Raw genomic sequence first — 17,049 nt, 5'->3', positions numbered from 1 at the left:
TACATTTCCTAATGACCCTACAATGATAGTGACTTTGTTACATCATAATGAAAATATTATCTGAAATGGAGATTCGGTGAATAACTAAATGTGTATGGTTGAAACCAAAGTTACTCAGAATTTTAGATGTGAAATTGGCCTATATGAATGTTTATAAAAAAAAATATGTTTAAACTGTGTGAACTATTTTTAGATTGACAATGAAAATAAATCTTATTTAGAGTCATTCAGGTTATTATTAAAATAACTTCTTTATAATGTTTGTTCTCACTCCATATGCTATTTCTCTGTACTTTCTAACCTTTTAATAATTTTTTACACTCCTATTAGAAATGTATTATATTCAAGCTTGCATTATGCATATTTATGTACAATTCTTTTCCCCATTGGATTGCAAATTCTTGAGAATGGATTTGTGCAGAAAAATGTAGCTTTGATTTTCAGGTAGGTACCACCTTTGTAACTACTCATGTGTCTCATTAACACAATTACCACCTGTATTTAGATAATGGGAACTGGAACTACATGGTGGTGGTAATACATATGGTGAGCATTATAAAGATTTGAGCTATAAACAACTTGAATCTTATGTGTACTCTGCCCTTGCTTTTGTTCTACAGTTTTTATCCACACAAAAAATCATTTACATTGATGTTCTAAAAGTCAAGTATTATGACAATGTCATAGGGAGTCATTTCAAAGATAGACAAACTTCCATTACTCATAAGATAGGTTTCTTTGTAATTTTCAAATTCATCAGTTTGGTTGATTCTAAGGCACTATGGTTATCTAACAAAGGCAAGTAAAAATTCTCTGTGTATACTTTAAAAAACAAAAGTAAAGGGGGTTAGAATTAGTGCATAATATAAAATGAACAGTCTATATTAAACAATTTTTCCCAAAATATCATCTCTATATTTGACGCTTATAACTTATACAAATGAGGCAGTCATAAAAGTCATTTTAATTTTATTATTTTTAATTTCTGTATCTTTTTTTTCTTTTCTTTTTTTTTTTTTTTTTTGGTATTTTTCTAAGTGAGAAGCAGGGAGGAAGACAAGAGAGACTCCTGCATGCACCCAACTGGGATCCCCCCCACATGCCCACCAGGGGGCGATGCTCTCCCCTTCTGGGCCTTTGCTCTGATGCGACAGGAGCCATTCTAGTACCTGAGGCAGAGGCCATGGAGCCAACCTTAACACCCAGGCCAACTTTGTTCCAATGGAGTCTTGGCTGCGGGAGAGGAAGAGAGAGATAAAGAGAAAAGAGAGGGGCAAGGGTGGAAAAGAAGATGAGCATTTCTCCTCTGTGCCCTGGCCAGGAATCAAATCTGGGACTTCCACATGCCAGGCCAACACTCTACTGCTAAGCCAACTGGGCAGGGCCTATTTTCTGTATCTTTATTAAAGTTATTTTTATAGAGATACACTAAATAATATTTATCTTGATTGTATATACATATAAATCTATAAAAAATTAAAAATTAAATGCATATCATTGCTATTTTTAAATAAATTATTATTTTATTTATTGTGTAGTACCAAAATATTAAACATTTAGAAAATTAATAAAGCCATTTGAAACATTCTATATGGCACCCAGATATACATTTTAATATTTAACATATATATGACATGTTTGAAGCAATAATGTCATATTTGACTGCAGTAAAGGATTTTATGTATTTGTTTGTATTTATGCTCATAACAACATTAACTTCATTTTTTAGATTAAACAATTTAGAATAGGGAAATTACAGTATTTTTTGTTTTTGCTGAATCAACTCATAAATGCCAAAGCTTTCCTGGATGCAAGTCGAGGTATAACTAGTATTTGAGTTGGTGAAAGATTTTATACACACACACACACACACACACACACACACACACTTTAACTCAATGGCAATATAATTAGCATTAATGTTTTAATTGAGTTTATGTTATGCTCACATGGAGCATGAGTATTTATCATGTGGATTTTCATATCTACATTGTGATAGTAGAAAGAAAACATATGTACACTTGTATGTTTAAAATAAATTCACATAAAATATGAATAACTATAGAATTATTTATATACTCATAATATGTTGATTGTAAAATATGTCAATATAACAATATTACATTTGGTTTTGAGTCTTCCATTTTTGTGTGGTATGGTGTGTGTGTGTGAGAGAGAGAGAGACAGGGACAGAGAGAGAGAAACAGAGAAAGGCACAGATACAGACAGACAGGAAGGGAGAGAGAAGAGAAGTATCAATTATTTGCTGAGGCACCTTAGTTGTTCACTGATTGCTTTCTCATATGTGCCTTGACTCGGGGCTCCAGTAGAGCTAGTGACCCCTTGCTCAAGCCAATGAACTTGGCTTCAAGCCCGTGACCTTGTGCTTTAAGCCAGTAACCATGCGATCATGTCTATGATTGAACACTCAAGCCAGTGACCCAGTTCTAAAGCCAGATGAGCCCATGCTCAAGCCCACAACCTTGGAATTTCAAACCTGGGTCCTCTGAATCCCAATCCGATGCTCTATCCACTGCAACACTGCCTAGGCAGGCTTGAGTTTCTCATTAAAAGAATATAATACATGTTCATAGAAATATCAATTGGATGAGTCACTAATTTATTTGTGAGCATATGTCAGGTATCTGATACATGATGATGAACACAAAACACAAAAATTGAATATGAAAATATAGTAGACTTTATTCTTGATCTCTGAATAAAAATGAATCTCATTATTTGCTAAAAATAAAAAGCTATTGCAAATATAATTAACTGTATAAAAAAGTTGTATTTTATTATATTTCTATTTTCTTAACACATTTTGTTTATAAATTGTATTCCTTTCTGTTGATTTGGTATTAATAATATGTATTATATTTATGTTATATATTGCTAGTTAGATGTATGAATTAAATTATGTATATAATAGTTTTATTCTGGTAAAATAGAATGCGAAATGATATATCAAAACAGCTGCCTGGTCCCTGGCTGGTTGGCTCAGCCGTAGAGCGTCAGTCCAGCATGTGGAAGTCCTTCGTTCTATTCCCGGCTGGGACACATAGGAGAAGCATCCACCTGCTTCTCCACCTTTCCCCCTCTCCTTACTCTCCATCTCTCTCTTTCCCTCCCGCAACCAAGGCTTTATTGGAGCAAAGTTGGCCCCGGGTGCTGAGGTTGGCTCTATGGCCTCTGCCCCAGGAACTAGAATGGCTCCAATTGCAAGGGAGCAACTCCCTGGAGGGGCCAAGCATTGCCTCCTGGTGGGCATGCCAGGTGGATCCTGGTGGGGAACAAGCGGGAGTCTGTCTGTCTGCCTCCTCCCCGCTTCTCACTTTGGAAAACAAAACAAAACACAAACAGCTGCTAAAAAACCTAAATTCATATACTGCAGTTAATCAACTGGCAACTATGAGGGAAAAGTAAAAACTTTTATTATTCATGCAGATTTGATGCTACTTAGAAATGAATAAAAAGGTAGGAACATGAATGTTTCTGTAGATTTAAATTTTAGGACATTATTTACATGGTCGGTGGCATTGACTAAAAACAATTTTAGATTATTGTACAGTAAGTAAATATAAAACTATAATTTTATGGATGCTATTTCAAACATAATTAACAAAACAATTATGAATATCTTTTCAAAATTTATGCAACAACTCAGGCATAGTTATCTGCTGATGCTACACAGCTATTTTCTTATTTTGTTAGTAAAAACCAATTTAAATTATACTATACAAAAATGCATTGACATTTGGAAATTTCTATCACCTGGAGAGTGTTTATATACATTTACTTAATTTGAAACTTTTTTTTTTTGCATATAAATGTCATCAGTTTCTTATATTTTGGGAAAAAGGAATGTATATTATAACAGGTTCTTAACCAAGTATTTTTATTATATATATATATATGTGTATGTATATATATATATTTTTTACACTTTTGCACAAAGAATTCACCTACTTTGTAGACTTTTATTCTTGCCTCTCACAGGAATCACTTTCAAGCATATGCTGCTTACTCTGACTGGTATCAACCAGTCATTGTCATTGTTTAGCCCCACTAATTGTGCTAAAGCTGAAGAGTAAGCAAACCCTTGCTTTAGTTTAAATGAAAGAAAGTTTAAATAGGTCAATGGAAATAGAAAGCAATTAATTAAAACCTTTGAACTGCTAATCTCACTTACAGCATATGTACTGAATCCTAAAATTAGAATTTACCACTAATCTAAACAAAACATAAAATAAACATGTTGGCCAAATCAACCACAAAAATGTTGACAACAGTTACTTTGGAGGAACCTCTCCTTATTAGGAACGTTAATTTCTTAACATAGAGTTTCTCATTTAATTGAATCACATTAAGGATAATTAGATTTTTGCAATATCATATTTTATATGTTTACATATGGAATGGAGTATAAAATAATATATCAATACTACTATTAAAAGCAAGCCTGCATTTGCACATATATCCTGAACATATAATAGCATTATTGTCTTCATTTAAGGGAATTTCAATGCATAAAGGTAGAAAAACAGAAGTAGAGGTTGCATGACTTAAACTTGAATTCGTTATTGCTATAATCCATATAATCCTTAAAAAGGAGTCTATTAAGTACCTATTATGTTTGAAAATGTCTCCAATAATTTTGAGAGGTATTAAAAAATGATAAGTAAAGATACAATTATCAAAATCTTAACAAATACATGTGAAAATGTTATCACTACATAATAACTTTGATGACTTCAATGTATATCCCTCAGCCAAACAAATAGAAAACTTCTTATCCCTACTTAGTAAACTCAGTTCATAGCCCCATCTGTGAAGCCCACTATGCTCTAAGAAATTTCTTACTTCCAATATGAACTAATAGCATGTATTTGGGTGTGTACATGTTTGAATCTAATAGATAATGTCAAATGGTATTCCAAAGTCCTTGTAGCACTTTATACTCCTGATTTGTACTGTATGACAATTTCACTTTCCTTTTGAAATATATTTACATTCTTAAATAATTTTCAAGAGCAGTTACTGTATTTTGAGACATGCAGGAGTTGTATATTATTCTAGGTGTAATGATAAAACTAATCCATGACAAACCACATAATGAATTTAGTCTACTTCTTTCATTAATATTAAACAATATAAAAAAAGCATTCTATATTAAAAGACTCAATATACTTTTGAAATTAAGACTTCACAGTTGAATAATATCCTCATACTTGCTGAAAACTTTCTTTCCACGAACTGTGCTTTTTAAAGCATTAAAAAGCAGCTGTCCAGCAGTTCAAAGTATTAACGGAGGTTGTAAAGAGCTTTGGATCACCACTGAAGCCATTCATACATGAAATCTGAGAAGGCTTTTGTGGGCAGGATATTGTAGGTAATTAATTTGGGGAAATTCCAGAGGTTAAGACCAGATGAGCTGTTCCAGTTTTTCTGGTCCTGCTGCTGCTGATGAATGGTTGAGCAGTTTTTGTTTATCAGCATTGTAAGAAACTTCCATGAGAGTTTTGCTTCTCCAAGAAAAAAAAACAAAAATCATTGTGCAATATGGGTTACTTTTCACACCACAAACAGCATGGATGGCATTTTACAATGTGAATTCTTCTAAATGACAAATTTTCCATATAAAATGAAGAGATTTTTAGCTCAGAGAATCAGAAATTGGTTATCACAAAACTTTAATGAGATTGATAAGGGTAAGTAAACAGAGTACAAAGTACCATCATGTTCTGTAAAGTAGTAATTGATCTAAACACCATGCATGTATACTGAGACTCATAAGACTTTAATATAAAAGTCAATGATTATTGTTACTAAAAGGGAGAAAGGCATTGTCATCAAAGTGACAATGATTTTTAATATATGCAAGAAGCTTGTAAGTAAAAATATAATCAGTAAAGCTCCGCAGAAGTATAATAAACAATAAAATTTAGATAAAGAGTTAATTAATGATAGACTTGTGATTGTCACAATAATTTTGCCAGAAGTATACTAAAAGTTATAACATCATATGTGCTAAGAAATTTATTTGGAAACTGCAATTAAATAATTCAGAAATAATTAATTCAGAAGACAATCCATTAAATTACAACCCTCCCCACAGGTTAACTTGGTGCCGAATGTATTGTTTAATTTGTCATTCTTAGTATTTTTAGATGGCCTCAAGGCAAAAAATGAAGAAATAATAAATAGGGAATAGTGGATAATTAGAAAAGGAAATGTGGAACAAAATTACTAAGGGCTTTAGGTGAAGTTCATTATTACTATTTAATAGTGCCCAAGAGCATTTGATCAAATTATGGATCAAGTTTAAAAGTAGGCTGAATGAAATCCTTGTGGAGGAGAGTTTTCTTACCTTTTTTTTCTCAGAACTCAGCTAAATGTTATAAGATATATTTAAAATCTTGTTCACACATGGTATTTGACCAAACTTTATGAAGAATCATTTTGGGAGAATTGTGTGTGCATTTGGAGGGAAAATCACACATTCTATGATAAGAGAGAGTGCAAAAAAATGGAAACAATGAGAGGAAGAAAATCAAAGTAAAAAGCTGGAACTGGTTGGCAATAGACTGTGTGCCACACAGACTGGGACCACTACATTTCAGGGGTGACTGACTGGTTAAGTGACACATTGTATGCACAGCCCTCAGGCCATTTAATGTGTATGGGGAAGTTGTTCAAACCATATAGATTTTCTTTTGGGGGGGCTGAGAGCATTAGATTTCCAATTATTAAACTTTTAAAGGGTGTACATACATAATATATTTGTTTTTCTTATTTTGTTTCATTTCATTACCACAGTCATGATGTTCTAAAGCTATTCTTCCTAGTTTTTTAAGTAAAGCCAGTTTATTTAGGTGAGTTAGACATGTATAATTTCTGTATATGCTGTACGGAATCATGGAATGGAAATTTGTGGTCAGTGGAAGGAAAGTATGTTATATCTGTTTATTCAACTGTATGCTGCAGGCTAAGTGACATGTTTGGAAATTCTATTGGTACTAATAATAACAATATTAATATTAACAATAGCACATGCTTACTTCATGAATTCTGAGTAACCTATGCCTTATTCAGGTACAGCTTGACTTCACTGGTAATGTTTATCATGGTATTATCAGAAACTAATATCCAAGTTTCAGCCTGTTTGTTCTATAAAAAAAATAAATAGCACTATTTCAAGTGCCCTCAATACTAGTGATAGATACACAATTGAGTACATTCAAAATTCATTGTGAAAATGATTTCATAATTGTTGTCTCTAACCTGTGTTGGAAAATGTAATTTTGCTACTTATTTACAGCAGTAGCATTTGGGGTACATAAGCAGTCCAAGCGCAAAAAGGAGAGAGGAGTTAGCAGTAGCATTTAGTGAGTATAAAATCTTAAGAACAAATTACTCAACATTATCTACTTATTAGTTCACAATCAGTATTATCTAAATGGGATTCAACCAACAGTTGTAGTATTTTCACATTCTACCAGACACCTTGCTGGCATGTGGAGATATATAGGTTGATAGTATTATGATGCAAGGGATCCAAAATAAGGAGAAAAGGTGGACACAAACTCACTTGTTTATAAATTATATGTTATTAAAGGTATCAACAAAAGAGATCCTAATAAACCTAAGGAGAAGAAGGCTTGTTTTTTTATTTCTTTTAACAAAGATGGTGCTGAAAGAAAAGAAAAAAGCTGCTGTACCTCCAAAACCAAATCCAAAGAAAAGGCTTTAAAAACAAATACATCAATGCTGAAAGGAATCATAGCCATTAAAAATATATATTCATACATCACCTACCCTTCCTTACTAAAGACACTGCACCCCCAAACACAGTCTAACTGTCCTCAGAAGAGCACTCCCCAGGAGAAACAAATGGGACCACAATGCCATCATCAAATTCCCCCTGACTACTGAGTCAGCTATGAAGAAGATCGAAGACAGCACTACACTCATGCTCATTGTGGATATCCAGGTTAACAAGCACCAGATCAAACAGGCTTTGAAGAAGCTCTATGACACCAATGTGGCCAAGGTCAATACCCTGATCAGACCTGATGGAGAGAAGGCATATGTTCTACTTACTCCCGACTATGATGCTTTGGATGTTGACAGCAAGAGTGGAATAATCTAAACTGAATCCAGCCGGTTAATTCTAAATATAAAATTTTACACTAAAAAACATAAAAATATAAGAGGAAACTTTATTGAAGAGTTATCTTTTGAGTTAGGTCTTGAGGTCCTTGGTTTATATTTTTCCACATTGAGAGAGGAGGACAGAGATTCTATGAAACAGTATTAGAAAAGAACTAGCTAATTGGTAGCAATGATAAGTAGTTCCTAGAGCATAGGGAGAGACTGAGTTGAATTTGAAGATGGAAAGAAATTGGGACCTATTTTGGAGAATTGTAAATCTAATGCTAAAATTATCATAAAATGTCCATTAATAATCAAAAGTGATGAGATGATTTAAAGAGAGACTGATAAGACTTATTTCTCTTTTTTTTAAAAAAAAAGATCATTCTTTATACCGTCAATACATTATATGCTTTCTCCACAAATTCAAATTAATTGAGAGGTAGGCACAGAATCCAAATAAATGGATCAATAATTATGAAACATGGTATTAAGTTGAAGGGTATGGCTAAGGTATTCTTCCAAATGAACTTGCTAATATGTTCTGCCCCACCTCTCCCACAAAAATGATTAAACTTTCAAACAGAGCTCCTGAGGGAAAGTTTTATTTTCTCTATAGACATCAAACTGTTGCTTGGTCCTAATAGACAGTGAGTGAGATAGTTTGAATGCTCAATCAGCCAATAGATTAGCTCCATACAATCAGAAAACCAAAGCAAGAATGAGCTATCAGAAATATTACTTAGATTATGTACTTATGTGTCCAGCCACACTCAGCACGGAATTATTTTACCTGTTAGTTACAAATTTTGGTCATTCAAGGTTTAATTATCCCCTTTGGAAGAAAGAAACAGAAGTCTACCCTGATTAGTCTACTTACTTTTAGCTCCATCAACTACTTTCAAATCACAAACAAATGCTTCTTCAGTAATTATCTTGGTTCCCAAAAAGGGCAGTGTAAAATCAAGAAAGCAAATAGCACATTAAATTAATCTCAATCCCGCCCTAAATCCAAGGCAGAAAATTTGCTTCTTATCTTGTTATCAATTCAAAATATCTCCAACCATGCTCTTCAGTTAGTTTGACCAATTGTCTCCAATAAAACTAAGTGATATTCGCTACATAATGCCAACAATATAAAAGTATCCCGCACTTGAGTAGCTTCTTTATTACTCTGAGGGAGGGAAAATGTATTTCTCTGTCTTAATCCACTACTGCTTCCCCTTCATTCCCTGGATAAACTTTACTTTTCCAGCCCAATCAATGTAAAACCAATAAGTACGAGCCTGTGGTCCCGCAAAGCCAGGCTTATGGACTGATCTCAGTGAGAAAGACTATACACTGCAGGAAGTATGAGCAGTCTTCTCAAAGGAAAAGGGAAGCATATTATAGGATTTGAGACTGTGTCATTTATGTGAAATCTACATGAAGAAGGGTTTTGATAGGGGTCATCACTATGAGGTCTGAATTGGAAAATGGACCCAGGATCCCGTTTCCATGGAAATTACACAATTAATTTAAATATGAAGGTGTGTCCAGAAAACCATTAACTGCCACTCTGCACCTGGATTGAAAATGAATGCTGTTGCTCAGTATGAGTGACTTATACACCCAGGCAATTGTGCATGTTTTATTCTTAATGCTGTGCCCTCAAACCGCAATGTTTCTGACAGTATGATTTTCAGATGACAAAGTTTTTCAGTGATTAAAAAATCAGTAGTCACTAGAGAAAGTGGTTGTCTTCACACTTTTAAGCCCCAGAATAACCACAGTAGCTTATTGTTTTATGTTAACTTTTACCTGGCCTTGTCTGACACTCTAGCCTAATGAATAAGAAGGCTGATTTTAACTTTCTTAATATGTACTAATTTTTATTTTCTTGTTACACATTTGCTACACAACAGGATTTCTTTATTTGCCATTTTCCCAGTCTGGAATGGTCTTGCCTCACATATTCACATCTGTCACCCCTCCTTAATTTGCCCAAATGTCATTGTCAGTGCAGCTTTCTCATTCTATCTTAAATTTCAACTTTACTCCTGAAATTTATCTCTTTCTCTGCATTACTTTTCTTATAAGCCCTTACCACTATTTATCTACTTATTGAAGGAAGCAGCCTCTAAAATGCCCCCCAATGACCTATGTCTCATGCCCCTGTATAATTTCCTGTCCTTTAAATGTGGACTGTATTTATGTACTCATGTCTAACAACTACAATATGATACGTGTGCTGGATGTCACGTCTGAGATTAGATTTAAAAAATATGATGGCTTCCCTCATTACTTTGAGGGAAGCAAGTTGCTGTTTTATGAGTAACCTTATAGCAAGAACTATATCTCCAATCAACAGTTGATAGTCATGTGAGGGAGCCTGTGAGTGGAACTTATGTACCTTCTGGCTGCAGCTATAATAGAATAGTTGACAGCAACCTTACAATATACCTTAAACTAGAAACACCTTGAATAGCTGCACCTGACTTTGTAACCCACAGACATTGTGAGATAATATATGTTTTAAGTTACATTTGGCATAATTATTTATTATACTAAATAACTGTTACACTTAGTTTGATTATCATTTCATCAACTAAAATGTTAACTCATAGAGGCAGTTTTACCTTTACTGCTTACAGTTGAGAATGGCATTATAATTACATATATTAATATGTAGTCATAGGTGTTCAGAATTTAGTACCCTGATAAGAAAGTAGAATATGTAATCTTAATATATCATACTTGTCTGGTTTAAAGGTCATTTTATTTTCCAAAAAATATTTATTTAACAATAGAAACACAAAAAAAGAGTAGCCTGCAAATTTATAAGTTCTTTAACACGTTAGAAATGGTGGACAATGTCTTGTTTTTTGTATGTATGAAGAAACAAACAGTACAAGAGTTCATCAGCTCTATTTTGGGGTTCCCCAACTTTTCAAGGTCACTTAAAAGAACAAGCTTTAAACAAATTATGTAGTACAAGGTTGCTGAGATATAAGAGCCATTCAATAATTATATAGTAATGGTGAACCACAGACAAGTTGAATGTGTTATTGAATTTTTGCTAAACTACATCTACCAACTATCAAACAAAGTGATTTTATAAGTTGGAGTGTAGTATAAAAATGAGCATATGTTTTTAAAATTATAATAGTTGTTTCTATTTCAGTTCTGGTCTCTCCAGTTCTTTTGTTAATCAAGTTTCTGTATGTATATTGAATAATTTCTAGGACCTCCACTTCATTAAATTAATTTTATTATCTCTGTCTCAACATATGCTATATTAACAACTTTAGCTTCATTAGAAATATTAATAATTTTTGGAACAAGTCTTCCTTATTTATTGTACTTTTGAAAGAGAATATTTTTATATTCTCAGAAATGGTGATTTGACCCCCTTCAAAAAATTGTGAATGATTGAAATGAACTTAGAGATGAGTTGGAAAAAAAACCCTTTAAAATATTGAGTCTATCCTTACATAAACTTCTTATATACATTTGATTTCTTTCTAGACACGGAATGTTTTCATTTTTATAAGTTGTATTACATTTAAAATGTATTTTGCATTCTGTATCATTAGAATAAAGTTGTAAATGATAAAATATCCTTTATAAAAAGAAATCTTTAACTTTAATGGAACTAAATTTATCAATTTTTGTCTTGTCATTTGTTCTATAACAATTTTATCCAAGAAGTTTCTTTTTTGCCCCCAGGACACAATATAGCTTTTCTTGATTTTCGTCTATTAACCTAACAGTTTAACCTTCGAAATTAAATATCCATGAAGGCTTCATTTCTGTATGTCATATTTGATTAAGTTTCTTGTTCTCTATATGGAGAGTGGGGTTTCCTGATGCAAACTACTTAAACTTTCCATCTTTTTTCAATGATTCATGGTAACACTTTATTGTATATAAAATAGCCATATCTAAACAGTTTGTTTCTCACCATTCTTTCAACTGGTTTATCTGTGTGTTCTTAGTCATGCCAAATTTAAAAACATGAGTTATTATAGCATGTCTTACTGTTATCTTTTTTTAAAAATTGATTAAATTTTATGTGTGTGCATGCTTATACTTCTTTATGCATTTTAGAGCATTATTCAGGTTTAGCAAAAAGAAAAATATACTGGAATTGGGATTGCATACAATTTATATACATTTTAAAAACAACAAGCCTGACAAAGAAGTGGCGCAATGGACACAGTGTCAGACGGGACTCAGAGGACCCAGGTTCGGAACTCTGAGTCGCCAGCTTGAGCTCAGACTCATCTGGCTTGAGTGTGGGCTCACCAGCTTGAGTGCGGGGTTGCTGGCTTGAGAGTGGGATCATAGACATGACCTCATGGTCACTGGTTTGAACCCAAAGGTTGCTGGCTTGAGCAAGGGGTCACTTGCTCTGCTGCAACTCCATCCCACACCATTAAGGCACATATGAGAACGCAAACAATAAACAACTATGGTGCTGCAACGAAGCATTGATGCTTCTGATCTATCTCCCTTCCTGTCTGTCTGTTTCTATCTGTCCTTCTCTCTGTCTGTCTCTATGTCTCTGTAACAACAACAAAAAAAAAGTAATGAGAAGATCTGAAGATATTTAACAGCAAAATGGATTATCTAGAATATACAAATTATGTCTTCAAATTAACAATGAAGTTTCCTAAACTAAAAGAGAATATATATATGATATATATATGCCATTTACAGACTAGGAAACCAAAAGAGTCAATTCGTATCTGAAGAAATGCTCAAACTCTTTGACATTTAAAAATGCAGATTAAACAAACATGGAGCTTTCATTTTACAGCACAATTACTGTCAAATTAGAATATTTTATAATTCTAAGTGTAAATGGGATGTGTGAAATTATAAAATTCCCTTGGCCATAATAATATCTTTGAAATTCTTCTAGAAATCAAAATACAATTTTTAATGCTCATCAGAAAATAAGTGTTCATTATACCGTGTTTACAAACTGACTTAAATAATTAAGCTCAAGAAAAATCACACCATAAGAGAGCATGTTGACTTGCACAGTAACACGACTTTTGTCTTATCTTGCTCAATAAGGTTAACAGGGCATGCAACTACCTTGGAATTCCTGAAATCCATACTAAGATGAATTACTAATGCATAACTCACATAGATAAAATGTTATGCATATATTAATTGTTATAAACATAAAACAATTTGGGTGACTTTGCAATTCATAAATAGTAAGTATGCAATAGCTTTAATAAACATTGAGAGAAACTAAACAGCAAGTACAATACATATTTTCATTTCTTAGCTGTGGTGCTTTTTTATTTTTCTTGGCTCTCACATAAATTTTCTACTTAATCAAAACTAATTTTACACTTTCCAAAACATTATTTCTGTTTATGCAGCATCAAAAACCTAAATTCTCTTATCTTAAAGCAACAACAAAAAAACACAATTTCTTCAACATGATAGACATTTATATCATTATGTAGTGTGCAAGAGGCAGCAAAGAAATGAATATGGAATAAAAGTACAGATCAGAGTGACCTGGACTACAAGAAAAAGGGGACAGACAGAGGGACGACAACTCAGAGTCAAAGGAACCATGTGAAAATCAAAGCAAAAATGAATTTCACTGGATACAACCTGCCCCTGTTATTAGTAGATGAATTGAAATCTATTTTTTTCTTTGAGGAGTTAGAGCAGAAAATGAAAATGACAAGAGACAAGTGAAACTTAGGTAGTATAGAAAAAAGTACTTCTCTGCAGACACTATCTTGTTATGAATTTTATTTTCTTTCAATAAATTTTTCATGTGTTCTCAGTGAGATGTTTAATCTCAAATATTCTTTTCATTTACAATAACTACAAAGTCTAATGATAATATCTACAGCAATTACTTTTCTTAGTTTTTAGATGATTTTAGAGGTATTATTTCTTTCTCAAGCTAACTGAAATAGTTAGATCAGACACATGGTATTATTAGTAAGCCTGCACCATATTGAAAAAGTTAAGTTTGAAAATCTAGGCCTTGGCCAGTTGCCTCAGTGGTAGAGCATCGGCCTGGTGCATGGACATCCTGGGTTCAATTCCCGGTCAGGGCACACAGGAGAAGCAACCATCTGTTTCTCCACCCCTCTGCCTCTCCCTTCTCTCTCTATCTCTCTCTCTTCTCCTCCCACAGCTATAGCTTGGTTGGAGCAAGTTAGCCCTGGGTGCTGAGGATGGTTCCATGGCCTCCACTCAGGTGCTAAAATAGCTCAGTTGTGGAGCAACGTAACAATAGCTGCAGATGGGCAGAACATTGTCCCCTAGTGGGCTTATCCAGTGGATCCTGGTTGGGGCACATGTGGGAGTCTGTCTCTGCTTCCCCACTTCTCAATAAGAAAAATTTTTTAAAAATGAAAAATCTAAATAAAGAACAAGAATGTGTGAACAGGCCCTGGCCCGTTGGCTCAGCGGTAGAGCGTCGGCCTGGCGTGCGGGGGACCCGGGTTCGATTCCCGGCAAGGGCACATAGGAGAAGCACCCATTTGCTTCTCCACCCCCCTCCCCTCCTTCCTCTCTGTCTCTCTCCTCCCCTCCCACAGCCAAGGCTCCATTGGAGCAAAGATGGCCCGGGCGCTGGGGGTGGCTCCTTGGCGCTAGAGTGGCTCTGGTCACAGCAGAGCGACGCCCCGGAGGGGCAGAGCATCGCCCCCTGGTGGGCGTACCGGGTGGATCCCGGTCGGGCGCATGCGGGAGTCTGTCTGACTGTCTCTCCCCGTTTCCAGCTTCAGAAAAATACCAAAAAGAAAAAAAAAAGTGAAAAAAAAAGAATGTGTGAACAAAAACCTAGTTCTTTTTACTCCAAATGTTGTACTTCTGCCATGACTACACTGCTATGATATTGTCATAAAATCTGTAATAGTTTAGCTAGTTCAGCAGATTCGAAATGAACATTATTTAGGTTTACATTTTTAGGTAACTGATCAGTGATTATCATGCTAAATCTTCCACCTTCTGATGGTGTCAATAATGTTCTGTGAAGTAGTTCAAAAATACAACTGTGTATGTTTAATAAATATTGTCATGTTTATCTTCTTTAGACAAAACAGTTCTAGAATTTCTTGTGAGGCAAAAATTAAAAGATGGTTCAGTGTAAAACTTCACTTTGTAAATACAGAAATAAAAGATATTTTGGCTCTAGTAGACTATGAAAAACGAAATTGGTGAGAGACAACTTTAGCAAATTAGCAAGAGATTCATAAATAAATTTTGAACATACCAGCAGATTAAACTGGAAAACAATTCGTCTATAAACAAGGACTTTACTTTGGGGAACGGCCTATGAGCTTTTCAATAAAGAGAGGAGGGGGAGAAAAATCACATTGGCAGAAAGAAGAAGGAAAGAGAAACCTGAATGACAAAAGAGGAGAAGCAGGACAGGAAGAGAAAGGATGTGATAAAGGAACTCATCAGATTCTTCGCTCACTGCAAACAGAGTAAATGACCAGCAACTGTGATGACCTTGCCAAGGTGTTGAGGAGTTTCATTACTTAATTAAGAGCAGGGCCAAATCCCCTGGAAGAACTTATTTCTCCCTCTTCTCTTCTTTCCAGGATTATACTTCAGTATCCAAAGACTTAACACTTCTTTTTTTATTAACACCCCCATGTCTACTATGACTTTCAATATGTATGAATTATTTACAATGAATTTCATATTCAAAATACTGCTCTATTTGTTGCTCGGTCTTAAAATGGGAAAAAATAGTAATTATACTTTTATATTTTCATCTTTCTAATTAACTTCCAAAATTCCTTTATAAGAGTAAGGAGAATTGAGAACAATGATTCAACATAATGAATTCTCCTAAATATGTTTTGATTTCATAAGTTTATTTGCTTGCATTATTTTTAAAAATAATTATTATACATATAATAAAATTTGCTATTTTAACAATCTTTGTAAATTCCATGGCAATAATTACCTTCACAATGATGTGTGGCCATCACCACTATTTTTAAAAATTTTTGTTACCATAATAAAAAACTCTGGACTAAATACATTAATATTATGGAACACTACAAATTCACATGTCACTCTTATACAGGGACCACACTAAGCTTTTCAGTGTTGTTCCAATTTTAGTGTACGTGCTGCAAAAACAAGCACAAGTGTTTTTTCTCAAAATAATTTTCATGTAGAGCTTTAGGAAATCCACCAGTGGAATGAGACTATTCTACTGATAAGAAGAAAGATTTTGGATAGTGATTGAGGCTCTGGGCCATCACTTCTGCTTCTCAGTAAATTCTGAATTACTACAATTCTTTATCCACATTTATATTTCTAGGATTGGGCAGCACAAGCCTGAGATCTGTACATGATTTCAGGCACTGATAGAGCAGAATTACACTTTCTCAGTCACATCGGTTTTGGTTGATGTTTTGGATGTGTGTTTGTCTGTTTCGATTATTTGTTCCTTCACTATGATTAAGGGGAATATGGGATATATTGACTTTAGGAGAGTCTTTTTTTTACTTCAACCAGTATATGAAATTATTGATAAAGTGGGAATTTGAGAATTTCCATGAGGGAGCTTCAGGTTTCTTGTCTTAAAAGCTAGATATAATGATAATAACAAAAGTAAATATAACATATAGTTAATTTTAAAATGGATATTAAATGTAATCCAATACTTCTAATAAAGAATGCATTATCCAGCCACTACTATGGTTAATTCTTTGAATCAAATATGCAACAACTCCATATGAAATAAGAAGAGTAAGTTTGTAACACATAGTCTGAATTGTATAAAATTATTTAAAACATAAAAATGAAATGGACAGAAAAATATTTGTAGGCAAATTAAACTATGGTTAATTGTAAGCATGCTTTTATAACTTTCAAGCAAAATTAAGTACAATAATAACAATT

General features: G+C 33.7%; 1 non-coding gene across 1 annotated transcript; it reads right to left on the bottom strand.

The window, feature by feature from the left end:
- Window positions 1-16,179: 16,179 nt before the first annotated feature.
- Window positions 16,180-16,287, bottom strand: LOC136404661 (U6 spliceosomal RNA). The gene has a single exon (XR_010751377.1). It is a non-coding gene; the product is annotated as a U6 spliceosomal RNA (small nuclear RNA).
- Between the last annotated feature and the right edge of the window lie 762 nt (window positions 16,288-17,049).

This window comes from Saccopteryx leptura, chromosome 4 (genome assembly GCF_036850995.1).
Source record: "Saccopteryx leptura isolate mSacLep1 chromosome 4, mSacLep1_pri_phased_curated, whole genome shotgun sequence".
Taxonomy (NCBI): domain Eukaryota; kingdom Metazoa; phylum Chordata; class Mammalia; order Chiroptera; family Emballonuridae; genus Saccopteryx; species Saccopteryx leptura.
Note: the sequence above shows the minus strand (reverse complement) of the source record. Positions and strands in the feature narration are given on the sequence as shown.